This window comes from Lepidochelys kempii, chromosome 6 (assembly GCF_965140265.1).
Source record: "Lepidochelys kempii isolate rLepKem1 chromosome 6, rLepKem1.hap2, whole genome shotgun sequence".
Taxonomy (NCBI): Eukaryota; Metazoa; Chordata; order Testudines; family Cheloniidae; genus Lepidochelys; species Lepidochelys kempii.
Genome location: NC_133261.1, coordinates 121,177,914 through 121,194,661, shown reverse-complemented (window position 1 = coordinate 121,194,661; position 16,748 = coordinate 121,177,914). Strand labels below are relative to the sequence as shown.

Genomic DNA, 16,748 nt, shown 5'->3' with positions numbered 1-16,748 from the left:
AGTGCATGGGCCACAGACTGCTCCTGGAGATGTGAGTCTCCCAGAGTTACATTGGCTTACGTGTTTTGGGAATGTCTCAGGATACAATCCTTTTGGCTAGAAGTAGACAGGAGAATTAATATGATAATACATATCTCCTTAAAAATTATGTCCCAAAACTGTATTTTGGAATATATTCCATCATCTTGGAAACTCTCCAAGTTGGTTCTCTAGAGCGGTGCATTTAGTCAAATGACTCATGTTGCTTAGATGGAAGAGCAGACTGCCTTCAAAGACAGAAGGCACCGAGACCTGGCTGACCTAGCAGCTAAAGATCGGGTAAAATCTTGAAGAAGAGGGACATCAGACAAATCTGAAAAGATTTGGTCTAACCTTTTAGAAACCTTTGATTAATTCCTAGTGGGTGGAAACTGAAATGTTGCTCTTCTTCTCCCCTTCCTTCCTTACCTTTCCCTCGTTTCCCATTTTTTTTTACTTTTTCTGTTCTTCCCTTATTTGTGGGGGGACGGGTGTCAATAAAATATAAACTGAGGTTTTGCCAGCTGCAGTATTTCTGCATGTTATATACACAAGATTTAATTATAAAATCAGCTCTTAGGGTAGGAATCATCTCAGCACAATCAGGCTCCAATCCTGACTGTGGTATCCAGGTACTACTGTAATATGAATAAGGAATTCCCATTATTCTGTGGTTACATAAATTGGCAGAGAATTTAAATGGATTACATCAACTTAAAATCTAGTCCGTTTTTAAAATTAAGTAAAAAGTAGTTTCACATATTACAGCTTCCTTTGAATCCTCATGTCAGTATTTGTGGGTTTCCATTCACATTTCTCTCCCCTGCTGCTGGGTGAATGACCCACACAAACAGGGGAATGTGACTCTGTTTGTACAGGGGTAACAGTGACATTGACTATAAAGAATAACAAATGAACAAAGCAAAACAAACAAAAAATAGATAAAAATATTAGCAAAATATTTTACTCTAATCTGTTAGTTATAGTCATCTTAAGTGTTTCTTGTAACAGCAAGTAAACATGTTCAGAAAAAGTGTGATATTTAAGTTGAGGTGCAGATTTAAGTTGCTGTCACATAATTCATAGTATAGCAAAACCTATCTCAAGGGACTGACAAAAACAAGTTGCTTAATGGAGGTGGTCTCCCAATAAAGGTGGAGGAAAACTGTACTCTTCGGCTGACATCAACTGACGTAGCTCCACTGAGAGCAAAGGACCTTTATTAATTTACCCCAGTTGAGGAACTGCCCCATATGCATTAAGGCTTCTTTAAAGAAGTCTTCTAAGACATGAGGAAGGTCTATAAGAGAGGTTTCATGTAGTTATAATATTTCCAATGTTTTACTTTTGTCTATTCTATCATTTTTAATCTGTATTGTTCTGACCTTCTGCAAAATACAGTAAGCTTTTTGGCACAATTTACTGATAAAGATAGCTGTGGAGAAATAACCTGATGTATTTGTAGATACGTTGGATAAATGATTATATATTGCAGTGAATAGGCTATTTCCTGCAGCTGAGGCTGGGGTTTGCAAGGAGTCTAAAAATTCTGACACACACACCCCCCCCCCGAAAGGGTAAAAAATAAATGGAGAGAGCCATTATGAATTAACGTGCCACAGGATATCATATCAAGAATATCTCTCTCTCTCTCACACACACACACACACACACACACACAGTTCAAATATCTACCCTCACTGATTCAAAACAGAGACTTGAATCTGAGTCTCCCATATCCCACGTGAGCACACTAACCAGGCTATTGGCTGTTCTGGGGTAGGTATCTCTTTCTGGTTTTGACCAGAAATTCCATTTTGGAGAAACATTCCTGACAAAAATTATGTCTAAACTGATAAATTTCAAAAGTTTTGATTTTAACAAAACAGCATTTTCCAACCAATCAAAAAAAAATTCTTCACCAGCTCTAGAAAGAGGCTGGAGAAAACAAGAGAGGCAGGTAGGGGAGATGTTAGAAGCTGAGCAAGGGAAGCTGAGCGGAAGAAGTGCCAGCCAGATGTGAGGAGCTACAGCTGTGTGCCAGCCAACTGGGCAGGGGCAGTTGTTTGAGCAGCATGCCCCTGGATGTACAGAAGAAACTGAGCACCACGAGATAATAGTGAAAGGAGAAAGTAAAGGCTGCTGGAGGAATAAGAATAAGAGTAGCTGCAGGCAGCTTTCATTATTCATTCATCCACCCTTTGAGCTCAAAACAGCTCTGATGTACTAGGACTAATGGGTTAAATGCAATACGTTCAAATGTCTGAAAAAAGTCTTATAATGTAAGACTACTCACAATTTATCTGGTGCTTCACATGTTCCTTAGCATAAGAAGTTTTCTCAAGCTGGAAAACTGAAATAAAAATATTCATTTTTTGTTTACTATCATTTTCTAAACAGAAATTGAATGATTAAACAATTAACATTTCACAACACAACTTATTCTTTTTTAATATTATATCTTAGCAAGAGTTACCTATAATTATTATCTCTCCCTACAAATAGCCCAGTTATTAAGTATCTGAGGGGTAGCCGTGTTAGTCTGGATCTGTAAAAGCAGAAAGGAGTCCTGTAGCACCTTATAGATTAACAGACATATTGGCGCATAAGCTTTTGTGGGTGAATACCCACTTCTTCAGATGCATGTCTGAAGAAGTGGGTATTCACCCACGAAAGCTTATGCTCCAGTACATCTGTTAGTCTATAAAGGTGCCACAGGACTCTTTGCCCCAGTTATTAACTAACTCCTAGCACCAACCTCCAACAAAACCCCATACATAACAGAATAAAATAAAGACAAAAATAAAAACTGATTACTTAAATGAAGAATGACTGCTTAAAGTTGAAATCTTCATTATAAATCAGTCCTCACATAAAATATTACTCAATTCCAGAACTCTCAATATAATATATAGTGACCTACCAAGCTCTAGCAGAAGTTTGTCTAAGTTGCTTAAGAGAGTGTCATTCATTGTGTGAACTACAGCAAAAGAAAAAAACAATACAAGGACTTACTGAAAGAAATTCAAAAGCTCATATTAATAGAATAAACAAGACAAAATTATAAGAAAATAACAGATATTTAAGATAAAAAGAAAATAAATATTTTAAAAACTATAAACTGTCTAAACTGTTTTGATAGAACTCTCACATGTACTTCATTCAAATGGTAATGGACTCCATTATGACTCTGAGCTACGTTGAGGAGAGAAGGAGGTGCATCACCTGAGCAAAGCTGTCTGGAGGAATTATACCTCTAAAACACATATCTACCTTCAGAGGCCTAGGGCAGTGCAGGGAATGGTGCCCCTTGTTATACCTGTACAAAAGTTGCAGCCACTGTTCCCCCCAGTTTAGCCATTCTGTCAAAGGCCATCCCAACAGGGAAGAGGCTACTCCCTGCTCTGTTCACACCTCTTGGAGAAGCTGCAGCATAGTTAAGGCCCCAGTTAGCACGATAAGCAGTAATAAAAACACCATATATTGTACTTGCAATGTATACTTAGGAAATGGCATAATGGATCAGACCAACAGTATGTTTATATAGCATCTAGCCTGACTGGGGTCTCTAGGCACCACCATAATACTAATAATAAATACGAATAGTGTAGCCCTATATACTGTCTAACTACTAGCACAGTACAATATTAGATGCTTCAGATAAAGGTGAAAAATACTCATAGTGGATAGCATGGCTATGGGACAAGTTTCTTCTTAATCTCTAGCAGTTAGTGGTTGGATTATGACCTGAAGCACAAGAAATAACATCCCTTACACATATTTATCCTAGCTAGAGTAACTATGGATAGTCCTCATAGTATTCATATGATGCTCTATTCTTTAAAATCCTACTACAATATTAGCCTCAGTAATATCTTGCGGTACTGAGTTCCACAGATTCTTATGTGTTGTGAAAAGTATTTATTTTTATCGGTTTTAACTATGCTGCCTTTAAATTTCATTGGAACACCCCTTGTATGTTATAGGAGATGGTAGCATCACCTACTCTATGCTGCTAATTATTGACTCTTTTATATCTTCTCTTGTACATCTCTCTAAATGTAGTAGTTCTAATCTTTTTTCAATTTATTTTCATATGTCTAATAACTTTTGTTGCCATTCTCCAACCCTTTTCTATTTCTTTCATATACTTTCTGAGATAAGACTGAACATAATATTCAAGGTAAGGGCCATGCCATCTGTTTATGTAACTGCATTATACTTTCAGTATTATTCTCTGTCTCCTTCTTAATACAACCCTAGAATCTTGCGGGGATATTTTTATCACCACTTTGCCTTAAACAAATGTTTTCACTGAGCTGTCCATAGTGACATATACGTCCTTTTGCTGACGGATTACAATTAATTACAGTTAATGATAGTCCTCATAGTATTCATATGACTACTCATAATTACAGTTAATGTGGCAGAGCAACCATTACTATAGGATACCTTGATTTATGAACTTCCCAACTTTTAACGTTTATATTTTCAAACGAGTATTTCATTAACAAATATTTTCTTTGCATTCATGTGCAATGTCTTCATTAATATCTGTCAGCACAACATATCCCTAAAATCCTCACAAAATCAGAATGATCACTTGATTGACATGCTCTATTTCTGCTGAAATGTGCCAAATAGAAGGATTTTGATGAAGAAGTTTCCCTGGACTGAAAACCGAGTCTACTGTCTGCAAAGCATTAGAAAGAAAATCTTGCAGGCCACCCTGTTGGTTGTGCATAAGCACTAAAATACTAACCATCTTATGCTAAATTCTCAAAGCAGGATAGAAAAGGTGCACCCCCAAAAATGTGTGCCTGGATGCCAGTTGCAGGCCCAAAATTTTACATGTGAATTTTTGCAGGTGCTACTGCTAAGGCTGCATATACTTTTGAGGAGCACTTATTAGGCCCTGTGTTGAAAAATTAGCAGGACATGGTCCACTAAAGAACTTTACAGGCTCTGAAAGAATTTCAGGAACAAGACAGAAGAGATGATGGAGCAAAAAGCTGCTCACAAGCAGCAGGCACCACCTGTGCTTTACCTTTAGGCAAAAGCAACATAAATGTTTGGCACCTAGGGGAGACTCCTCAACACACACATTACCCCAGTCTTCCCGTCAGCAAGACGAGGGAGGAAGACAATGTATAGATACAATCTTCCACCTCCGGCAACTTGAAGCCTCACTTTTATCTGGTGACACCACAATACTGTTCATCTGAGGCCCATGAATTGAGTCCAGCACTGGGGAGACAATGGGGGTTCTGGGCCTTAATGAAGAGTGATAATAAAAGGGAGTAATGGCCTTAAAAAATAAACCTATAGGGAGCCCCCTCACCCAAGGTGTATTGACAAGAGACCCAGGAATGGTGATACTATGGTGGATGCTATAGAAAACCATAACTTGACACAACTCCGGTGTCAAGTGGAGTGCCCCAGGGGTTGGTCCTGGGGCCGGTTTTGTTCAATATCTTCATAAATGATCTGGAGGATGGTGTGGATTGCACTCTCAGCAAATTTGCGGATGATACTAAACTGGGAGGAGTGGTAGATACGCTGGAGGGCAGGGATAGGATACAGAGGGACCTAGACAAATTGGAGGATTGGGCCAAAAGAAATCTGATGAGGTTCAATAAGGATAAGTGCAGGGTCCTGCACTTAGGACGGAAGAACCCAATGCACAGCTACAGACTAGGGACCGAATGGCTAGGCAGCAGTTCTGCGGAAAAGGACCTACGGGTGACAGTGGACGAGAAGCTGGATATGAGTCAGCAGTGTGCCCTTGTTGCCAAGAAGGCCAATGGCATTTTGGGATGTATAAGTAGGGGCATAGCGAGCAGATCGAAGGACATGATCGTCCCCCTCTATTCGACATTGGTGAGGCCTCATCTGGAGTACTGTGTCCAGTTTTGGGCCCCACACTACAAGAAGGATGTGGATAAATTGGAGAGAGTCCAGCAAAGGGCAACAAAAATGATTAGGGGTCTGGAACACATGACTTATGAGGAGAGGCTGAGGGAACTGGGATTGTTTAGTCTGCAGAAGAGAAGAATGAGGGGGGATTTGATAGCTGCTTTCAACTACCTGAGAGGTAGTTCCAGAGAGGATGGTTCTAGACTATTCTCAGTGGTAGAAGAGGACAGGACAAGGAGTAATGGTCTCAAGTTGCAGTGGGGGAGGTTTAGGTTGGATATTAAGAAAATCTTTTTCACTAGGAGGGTGGTGAAACACTGGAATGCGTTGCCTAGGGAGGTGGTGGAATCTCCTTCCTTAGAAGTTTTTAAGGTCAGGCTTGACAAAGCCTTGGCTGGGATGATTTATTTGGGGATGGGTCCTGCTTTTGAGCAGGGGGTTGGACTAGATGACCTTCTGGGGTCCCTTCCAACCCTGATATTGTATGATTCTATGAACTTCCATGAGAATAAAAATAAAATACAGTAAAAAACCCACCCTCCTACATACTAACAAGACAGAGAAGCAGGTTAAATACCCAGGCCTGCCCCAGCCCTTCTGCCCCCCAGGGCACTATGGGAAGTGAGCTGGGATCATGGGGGTAAATACACCCACCCTTCCCCCCTCGGGGCACGGTGAGGAAGAGATGGTGGGTCACAGGGGCAAATACCCAGGCCTGCCCAAGCCCCTCCCCCCTCGGGGCACTGTGGGGAGTGAGCTGGGATCACGGGGGTAAATACCCCAGCCCCCCCCCGCGGGGCACGGTGAGGAAGAGCTGGGGGGGTCACAGGGGTAAATACCCAGGCCTGCCCCATCCCAGGCACTAAGCTGAGGGCGGGATCCGGCAGGCGAACACCCGCCCCAGGGCACCGCGGAGAGAGGGGGCTGAGAGCGGCAAGTACCCAGCACCCCCAGGGCAGCTCCCGCCAAGCCGCGGCACCGCCTCAGCGCTGCCTCCAAGGCCCGGCCCGCCGCTGCGGAGCGCGGGAAGGAGGCGGGACGGCGGCTGCCCGCAGCCGGGTGAAGGGGGGCACCGAGGGGGGCAGCCGGGCAGAGGACGAGACAAACGGGGGGGCAAGGATCCAGACCCGGGAGTCCTGAGGTTTGGGCGGGATTCCCCTCCCCCATTTTCATCCAAATCTCCCGACCCGACCCTTCAGCTCTGCCTGCAGGCGAGCCCCGCCCGAGCCTGGAGCTCTTTCTGCCCCCCCCCCGCCCTTTGCTAGCCCTAGGGGCGGCCAAGGCGAGCAGGATCGGACCTACGGACGCCGGTGGCGCTTGCCCGCGGCTTGTCTGCTCCCTTCTTCCCCGGGTGCCCTCTGCCGTCGAGGCCGTGGCAAGAACTGCGGGGCTGCTGGAGACATTTGGTGGGGGAAGTCTTTACATCGGCGCGCCTACCGGCACGCCAGGACCTGAGACGCCCCCCCCCCCCCCCCCCCAGACTTTTGGGTTGTCGCGAAAAGACGTTTCTAAGCCTCATGGTTGCACAGGAAAGCCTTGAAAGTGAGGCCTAAAGGTACCTCGGACGGTCTTTTTTTAAAAGAGTACATACAAAAGAACCCCAAATGCATTATTTTTATTTAAAAACCGCATTATATTTAAGCCAATCTCATTAGTGTGGGGGATCTAACTCCTGTTTTTGAATGCTTGGGGTTGGGATTACTGGGATTGCATCCATTATCAATGCAGCATGCTGCCACACTAGGTATTCAGGTACAGAATCCAGTTCATGTCCTTTGGTTACTGACTGGCACAACTGCAGGATCCTTGGTTGGGAGTACTGCCCCCAGGAAGTCAAAACACCCCATGTAACCCTTCATTGCAGCTTTAACAGGCTCTGGAAGAAGCTGCTTCCAATCCTCCTTGCCAGAGGGAAGGTTGCAATAGCACAGGGTTGTGCTTTGAGTTGTGAATTCTGAAAGAGCTCCACCTGACTGAAAACAAAAGGCAGGACATTTTTCATATGAGCAGGTCAAAAAAGTAAAGATACACACAGAAGGCTGCACTAACAGAAGGCCTGAACTTGCATTACTTAAGCAGACCAGCTCCCACTAAAGTCACAGTATGCCCATTGTAACAGAAGTTAAGAAAATGCAGGAATAGTCCTCCTACAACATAGCCCGTTGGTTCCAGCCTGTGGAAACCCTGAAAGATCAGCTTCTATGAGTTCCCAAAACAGAAATTCTGTTTTCTTACAGCGAATCTTAAGTAACAAGCAAAAGATAAAAAAATTGGGGGGAGGAATATATTTTGCCTTGAGTACCCTATTCTTATTGCAAGTACTTCAGGAAAAGCAATGAAGATGCTCCATCTACTGGAGAGGTTGTGCAATATATCTCAAAACAAAACAAAAACTGAATAAGTAAACAAAAAAAAATTCCATATTGTACACCTTAATATTTGCTGTTGTCAAGTTATTCCAGGTGTTTCATGCAACTTGTGTAAGATTCGTGACCAAGGCAAAAATAAAAAGTCATTTTTAAAGGAAAATATTTATTTTTTCTGAAAAAGTAATATCTAATAAAAAGGTTTGACTGATATTAAAGATTTAGAAAGTACTGGTGCACTATACGAAACACATAATGATAAATTGTAAAATTAAGGTATTAAACTAATTTACAATGACAAATCTTTTCTTGAAATCCAGTCTGTTTTCTAAAATGTTACATAAACACACACGATTGTACAATCCTGTAGCCCTTGCTCCTGGAGTAATTCCAATGGGACTACACATGTGATAAAGGTTGCAGGATTGGGCTCCTTTTCTGATCCAACACATGTAAAAGCTATTACCTAATATGATAAACTGGCTTTTGGTTGTGCGTGGTACTTTGGCCTTTGACTGCAAAGGGCCTAATTCTCTTGTCACTTCCATCAGTGTAAATCTGGAGTAACTCTAGAGAAGTGAATGGAGTATACAAGACAGGAGATTCAAGCCCTGTATATTTTCCATAGATAAAGTGAATAGCCACGTATCTTCAGGCCTTATAATTTGTATATGAGCATGATTTGATGGCAAAAAGTTGATACAGTTGAGCCTATGCTACCTGCTCCTAGCTCCCTTGCCCCCAGCCTGCTGCCCAGCATAGGAAGCATGGCTGGAGTGCCTTGTGTCCCTAAATTAGAGCAAGCCTTATTCTGCTCTAATTACACCAGGGTCCAAAATGACCCCCCTGGCAGCCTCAGGAGAGAAGCAGAAAGGTTCCATTGGGCCACCTTCATAGAATATCAGGGTTGTAAGGGACCTCAGGAGATCATCTAGTCCAACCCTCTGCTCAAAGCAGGACCAATCCCCAATTTTTGCCCCAGATCCCTAAATGGCCACCTCAAGGGTTGAGCTCACAACCCTAGGTTTAGCAGGCCAGTGCTCAAGTCACTGAGCTATCCCTCCACCCCTAACCATAGATCCTACACAATAGTACATCATGGCAAGACCCAGGGATCTGGCCCAAAAAGTTTAAAAGATTTTTTAAAAATACATGAAAGTATCATAGCTTACATCATGGGCTAGTGCCTTAACAGTAATTTTACATTAAATCAAAGCTGTTTGGGGTATTATGAGTTTTGACAACCATAAGATGCAATCTAGCAGCCCTTATTCACATGAGTAGTCCATATTCTTGCAAACAGTCCCATTGAAGTCAATGACATGTGAGCAAAAGCTGCATTTATCAGTCCTCAAAATCCTTTACACCTTTAGTAGAAGCAGTTTACATAAAGAGAGTCCGCATCATGTGATCATTGTGGATCACAGTAGTTCATGGACTGCAGTTTGTGAATTACTCACCAAGGTAATATGGCAATTGGTGCTCAAAAAATATAGCAGAGAGAGTAAAGGAGTATAGAAGAAATGGATGGAATGAGGGTGAAGGAAGGTAGGAGCATATAGAGAGTGAGCAGAGATGGGTTGAAAACAGGACTGACAGTAAGGGAAATAAATGAGAAATAGCGGGGAAATGCTTGAACATAAATAGAAGAAATAAAACAGATAGGAGGAGAGAAGACACATCAGGAAAAGAAGAAAGGACACTAAAAATTGAAAAAAGGCAGATGTTAAGATAGAAGAAAAAGGCAGAGAATTAATTCTGCCATAAACAGCACCTCTTGTCAATTACAAACAGGAGATGCTAACTCAAGTAAAGCTAAACCAAGCATCAGGAAATGCAGGTGCAAAGTGGAAGGGCTGACTTACCTGGCCTACAGTCAAAAATGAAGGGAAAAAAGAGAGACAAAATAGAAGACAGTCATTTCTTCTAGAAATAAAATGTTTATAGATGTATCTATTCAAAAACTTTCTAAGAGAGTTACCATCCACCACCCCTTGTATCTGGAATTCAGAACTTACAGTAAACGTAGTCTCTTACCTAAGAGTCTCTCACTCTCTCAGTCCATCCATTTAATCCGGAGTCACCTACAAAAATCACTGCTGCCTATAGCATCATGCCGGGACTTTGTCTCCATACTCACGAGGGCTTAAGTAGCCCATAACACCTGTCCATCTTTGAGCTCTTTACTCCGTAGGTGATCTTAGGGCATCAGTAATTCCAATTTTACATCACTGCTCTAAAATGCTTTAGAATTTGAAATCCACTAAAAATTGCTTCAGATTTGTTCAGTGTTGGTTCAAATGTCAACAGGAATCTTATAAACTTCTAGAAATAGGAGTTTGTAATACAAATAATGTAGTGCACATTCAATTATAGCAATGCTAGTTTGCACATCTCTGTGATTTTTAGTTTTGTATGTAAGCAACAGTGGTCACTGGAAAGGGCATTTCTCTGAAGTTAATGGTCCAGGGCCTGAAGTCATTGGACTACCATTGACTTCAATAAACTTTGGATCAGATTCCAAAGACCTCCATTGAATTCAGCATGTTACTTAAGTAAGGACTTTCTGGATCAACTCCCTACTGGAAGTTTTGATGGCCCAAGAGTTCCTTTAACCCAGGATTCACTAATTGCTTGGAAATGCCTGACCAGGTGTCATTACTGCAAGCCTAATAGACATTTTCCTAAAACTGTAATATCTTAAGCTTTATGTGCACCTGATATTTTTAAATGCCATTCTTTACTTAGCAATAAATAACTAACAATTATCAGTGGGAAAGCAAGAGTTAATTCTTTTTCATAATACCTTCACTAATCAATGAAGAGTAGGTTGACTTCCTCAGAAGAGAGATGTGGGCAGTTCAGTGCTTTGAAAAGGTCCTCAGGACCTGATCCCCTCCAACATATCTGGCAAATGACCAGAAGAAGTTCTGCCTCTGACACCAGACAGTTAGACTGTTCTAACACACCCACTCTTTAAATTTTCTTTTCTTCATTACTCATGCCCTTTCCCTCTCATTTTGGAGTACATACATATATTTGTCTCCTCAGGAAGCTGTCCTCTGGAAAGCTGCCTTCAGATCTTCATTTCCCTTCCACTCAAGATGGTGGAGATGATCAGGAAACACAAAACCAAATCCAGTGCAATCCCAGTGTAATAGGAAATTTGTTTCTGAGGAAGTCTATAGGTCATTGGTACTCTCAAAAAGTCTAAAAAGATAAAAAAAATAGCTGAAAAAGACCAAGAAAATTTAATCTAAATCCTATAAGAAAGCAAGGAAGCATCATCTTTCTTCTGTTCTTAGTCCTCTCCTATTTCTCCTCCTGAAGAGGAAGAATTATTAGCCTCTCAAGCTAAACAATCATACCATGACAAATAGAAACTTTATTCCCCCCAGAGTGTGTAGAAACTATATGCAGACAAGTGATTAACACCATAGGCATCCAGCTAATGAAACAAGAGGAAAGTAAAAATGTCCCAGACAAATACCTTCCTTCTAAATCCAAATCAGAATCCTGCATGCCTCTGTTCTCCTCTTTTGAGGACGTAATTAAATCAGAATGAGAATGCCCAGATAATGGAAAGAAGCTAAGCTATCAGGCATTACATTTCTACAAACTTAAGGCACCCCTTAGCTCCACACCTTTTATCCCAAAAATAGACACAGCAGTCACATTGTCTGAGGAAATGGTGTTTCCTTCAGAAGGGGATTTCCATTATTACATATCCTCCTTTATAATAAAGCAATAACAAAGAGAATAATCCCAGAAATCTGTATCGGTAGATGGCCTATTTCATCAATAGTCAAAATCCCATGTGTGCATTCCTTCCCATACCTTTACTTCCCCAAATTGCAAACAACAACAAACAGAAAGAGCAGCAATCATATTAATCACTCCAGCCTGGCTAAGAAGACCTTGGTACTCACACTTAATAAGATGCCCCAGTTGGCACATTCTTCTACCTCACAGATCAACCCTCCTATCCCAGAGCTCCATTCTGCACCATCCTCCCTTGATCTAACTGTATTGAAACAGAAATGGGGATTCTTTGTGAAACAGGATATACACATGATCTCATGTATGTAATCCTACTGACTTCCAAAAGAGTATCTGGAAATCAAAAATATTCTAACACTGGGAAAAAAATGCTATTCTTCCTGACTTCACAGTCCCAAATACTTAGAATGTAGAAAGCAATTAAACTAGCTAAAACCACATAGATACCACATTCTCCCAGTATGGGATTTAAATCTGGTTCTTCAACTATCTCTACCACCTTTAAACCTATGAATTCTGCAGAGCCCTATATTCTATTAAAATATGTTTTCCTAATTATAGCCCACAACTCCAGCAAGGGAATATCAGTAACTTCAGTATTATCCATTGAAGAGCCATACTGTATTTTTCATAAAGACAAAAAAGTCTTCTGTACATCCCTTGCTTTCATTCTAAGGTAGCACTTCATTCCCAATTCCCCATAAATTGTTCTCCTCTTGTTTTGTCCAAATCCAAAGAACAAAATGGCAGATGAAAATCAATGTTGATAGGTGCCAAGAAATGCATATTGGAAAAAATAATCCCAACTATAGGTGCAAAATGAGGGATCTAGCTGTTTTCACTCAAGAAAGAAATCTTGGAGTATCATGGGTAGTTCTCTGAAAACATCTGCTCAGTGTTCAGTAGCAGTCAAAAAAGCTACCGGCATGTTAGGAACCATTAGGAAAATGATAAATAATAAGACAGAAGATATCATAATGCCACTATATAAATCCATGATACTCCCACACCTTGAATACTGCATGCAGTTCTGGTTGCCCCCTCTTAAAAGAGATATATTAGAATTGGACAAGGTAGAGAGAAGGACAACAAAAATTAAGGGTATGGAACAGCTTCCATATGAGGAGAGATTAAAAAGTCAGGGACTATTCTGATTGGGAAAGAGACAACTTTGACATATGACAGAGGTCAATAAAATTATGAATGGTGTAGAGAAAGAGTTATCTACCCCTTCACATAACACAAGAACCAGAGGTCACCCAATAAAATTAATTGGCAGCCTGTGTAAAACAAACAAAGGAAAATATTTCTTCACTGGATGCATAGTCAACCTCTGGAACTCGCTGCCAGGGGAAGTTGTGAAGGCCAAAAGTAGAGCTGGTTTCAAAAAATAATTAGGTAAGTTAGTGGAGGATAGGTTCGCTAATGGCTATTAGCCAAGATGGTCAGGGACTCAAGCCCATGTTCCAGGTCTTCCAATGCCTCCAACTGCCAGAAGCTGGGACTGGAGGACAGGGGATGGATCACTCAAATTTACCATGTTTTGTCCATTCCCTCTGAAGCACCTGGCACTGGCCACTGCAGGGACAGGATCCTGGGCTAGATGGACCCAGTACGGCAGTTCTTATGACCTTCAAGGGGAGCTTTGGCATAAACTTACAAGTTTGAAGAGCAGTAAAGATTTACCTGAAGCATAGTAGCAAATAAGGAGAACCTGTGTACTTCTCATTTCCTTCCATCCAAAATGTAAAGGTACCAAGCCTTCAAAACCAACAATATCAAGATTTATTATTTGCTATAAAAAGAGAGACAAACCAGTTTCTGAGGGCATTCCACCAGGTCCACAACTACCAGGTCCTGGACAGAAGGAACTTCAGCATCCACAGAGGAGATATGGAAAACAGAAATGTTGTCCTCCACACTAAATTCAGGAGATACTATCAGATAGGCCTGCGGATGTATATTTGGAAAGAAGATGCTTCAGTTAGTGGTCCCTAGATAACACGAAGTCCTCTTGGCATTAGGGATTCTCCTTGCACCTTTCCCTTCTGATTTCCCTTCCTCTTCTTTTTTCACTGCTTGCTACTTCTTATTCATCATGAAAGAACAGAGATGTTATGAAAGAGAATGGAAAATGTGTTACCTGATAACTTTCTTTTTCTGTCACTTTTGTGTTATTTCATGTAACTGCTTTGCTACTGTTACGTGATTGCCATGTGCTGTGCAGGAGTGGTGTATATAGTTTTATTTTTTAACTATGGTTAAAGTTTTGCTCCTAAAAAGAATATATGCCAGCTAATGTGGTACAGTAAAATGGTAACTTCTGTGATATTCAATGGAATGTTATTACCTTTCTCTAGAACAGTAAACATAAAATTGTTTAGCATCTCTGGAAGATTTTTCTCCTCTCAACCTGTAGTGTGTCTATGCCCCTCAGACATACTGTGTAATCTGAAGTGGAAAGTGGAGTATTCCTCCCCCAAGATTTTTTTATATTAGAATACCTATCATTTGCTGTCATCTGGCCCACTGCAAGGCAAAATGTATTTTCTCATCATATGTATTTTTAAAATTTTATACATCTCTAGTGACTGTGATTAACAGTCCTTGCATCTGAAGAAGTGGTTTTTTACCCACGAAAGCTTATGCCCACATAAATCTGTTAGTCTTTAAGGTGCCACCCTACTCCTTGTTGGTTTTGTGGATACAGACTAATGCGCCTAGTCCTTGGGATACAGTTGCTTCTGCATGTGAAAGTATTTAAAGATAAACAGCAAAATCACTCCTTAGCATAATTTGGCTTTGTGGCACTTCCTCATGGATGTCTGGCCCACATAGGCCAATGATTGGATTATGTTCATCTGTGAAAGATATAATAGGGATAATAATCTTCAGTTCTAATATGCAAGAATATCCTTCATGTAGGGCCCAATTCTGACTTCAATTACACAAGGATAATTCCCCACAACCATCCCTGTGTATCTGAGTTCAGAACTGGGCTCTAAATCATTATCATTATTGTTATGTAATAATAATAAAAATGAGAATATTCATGTAATATACAAACTATGAATAAATGCAATAGTCATTTACCTTTCTCTGTCTCCCTCCCTCTCTCTGCGTATATATATACGCCTACATATCACAAACAGTACATACAGAGAGAGATGGTATTTCCTAGTCATACATATCATGGAGTTAAAGATCGTTTGTTTTTCATATGAAGCTACTCATAGATAAGCGAATCTATTATCTGCTACATCGAGGTGATTTACTTGATCAGACTAGAAAACCGATCAAGACACACAGTACACATAAAAAGCATATATGAAAAAAACTCTATTTGGTACTGAGAAGTGCGCTTTAGAAACCATGCCAGCAGCCAAATCCAAAGGCAGGCGAATGTGCTGTATTACAATGCCTTGGTCACACATACATCCCCCAGAATTGTTCTTATATGGTAATGCAAAGTTTTCTTTCCAAAGAGCAAAATTTTGCCCCCACAGTTGTAGAGCAAATATTGTGGGGGTTCCCAGCATGAGAATGAAGATTTTTACCATTAATTTTTTACCAGCCCTTAATTTTTTTCTTTCGCAGAAAGTTGCCAAAAAAAATCCCCTAAAAGTGGAAGGGATCAGGGAAGTCCTATCTATTTAGAAAATAAACTAATGCACCTCTAAAGTAGTGTTTCAGTTGTGTCACAAACCCCAGAAAGAAAGAAAGAAAGAAAGAAAGAAAGAAAGAAAGAAAGAAAGAAAGAAAGAAAGAAAGAAAGAAGCAGTCCCTCCGTGCGCCGTCTTTAACTCCTCTTTTACAAAGACACAACCGAGTTCAGAACCGTGTCTGGTTGCCTCAGATTGTAACAATATTTAAACGCAGAGGTTTGCATTTAATTCTCATAATTTAAGACTCACTAATCATGGCGGGTGGGCACTGAATGCTCAGAAGTTTCCCTGGAGACCCGAACTTTTTCTTGGAAGCTAGTGCCGTATTTAAGCCGGTCGATTTGGGTTTATATATGTACAGTGCCTTTTATTTCCCCTCAGGAAGGTGCTGAAAGTCCCCTTCGGGCTGCTAGCATTTTCTCACCCAGCCCAGGCTCTGGGAAACAAAACTGGGACAAGGGGAAGAAGCCTTCCAAAACATTGTGCTGATTCTTGTCCTCTCTAGCTGCACCGGATCTCTTCATTAGAATTTCCTTAGCCTACGGTCTGGACTTTCATTATCTAGACTGCCTCCACTCTGTTCATGGTCATTACACTGCATCCCAGTAATTCACTTGTTAGATCATGTGCACATTAAAAGCCTACCTATGTTTTGTTTTGTTTTTAAAAATCTGACCAGTCTGAATAACTACCGCGTTAGCACCGTGAACCAGACAGACTTTCCGGCCACACCGAAGCAGGAAGGTCTCAGCGGCGGTAAATGAGGCTCGAAGGTCACTTATACCTGCCTAGGACAGCCTGCCTCGTTCACCTTACGATGAACTTAGGGTCTGGAGATATCTCAACGTACAATGGCAAGACAGGGAAGATAAATCGTTGGGACGAGTTATCGGCGCTTTAGTTACAGTGGGGGAAAGCTGAAAATAATACCAGGAAACCCGCCAGCTCTATAAACTCGAGCACCTTGTCCCCCGCTTGCTCGGCAATATTTTCACACCCTCCG

The 16,748-nt window shown here is 41.2% G+C and overlaps 1 protein-coding gene across 1 annotated transcript in view; it reads right to left on the bottom strand.

Annotated features, from left to right (window-relative positions):
* C6H14orf39 (chromosome 6 C14orf39 homolog) overlaps positions 1-2,360 on the bottom strand; it is a 49,827-nt gene extending 47,467 nt beyond the window's left edge. Inside the window, exon 1 of the mRNA XM_073350357.1 lies at positions 2,315-2,360. The gene's annotated coding sequence lies outside the window, so the exon portion shown is untranslated. The remainder of the gene's footprint in view (positions 1-2,314) is intronic.
* Between the last annotated feature and the right edge of the window lie 14,388 nt (positions 2,361-16,748).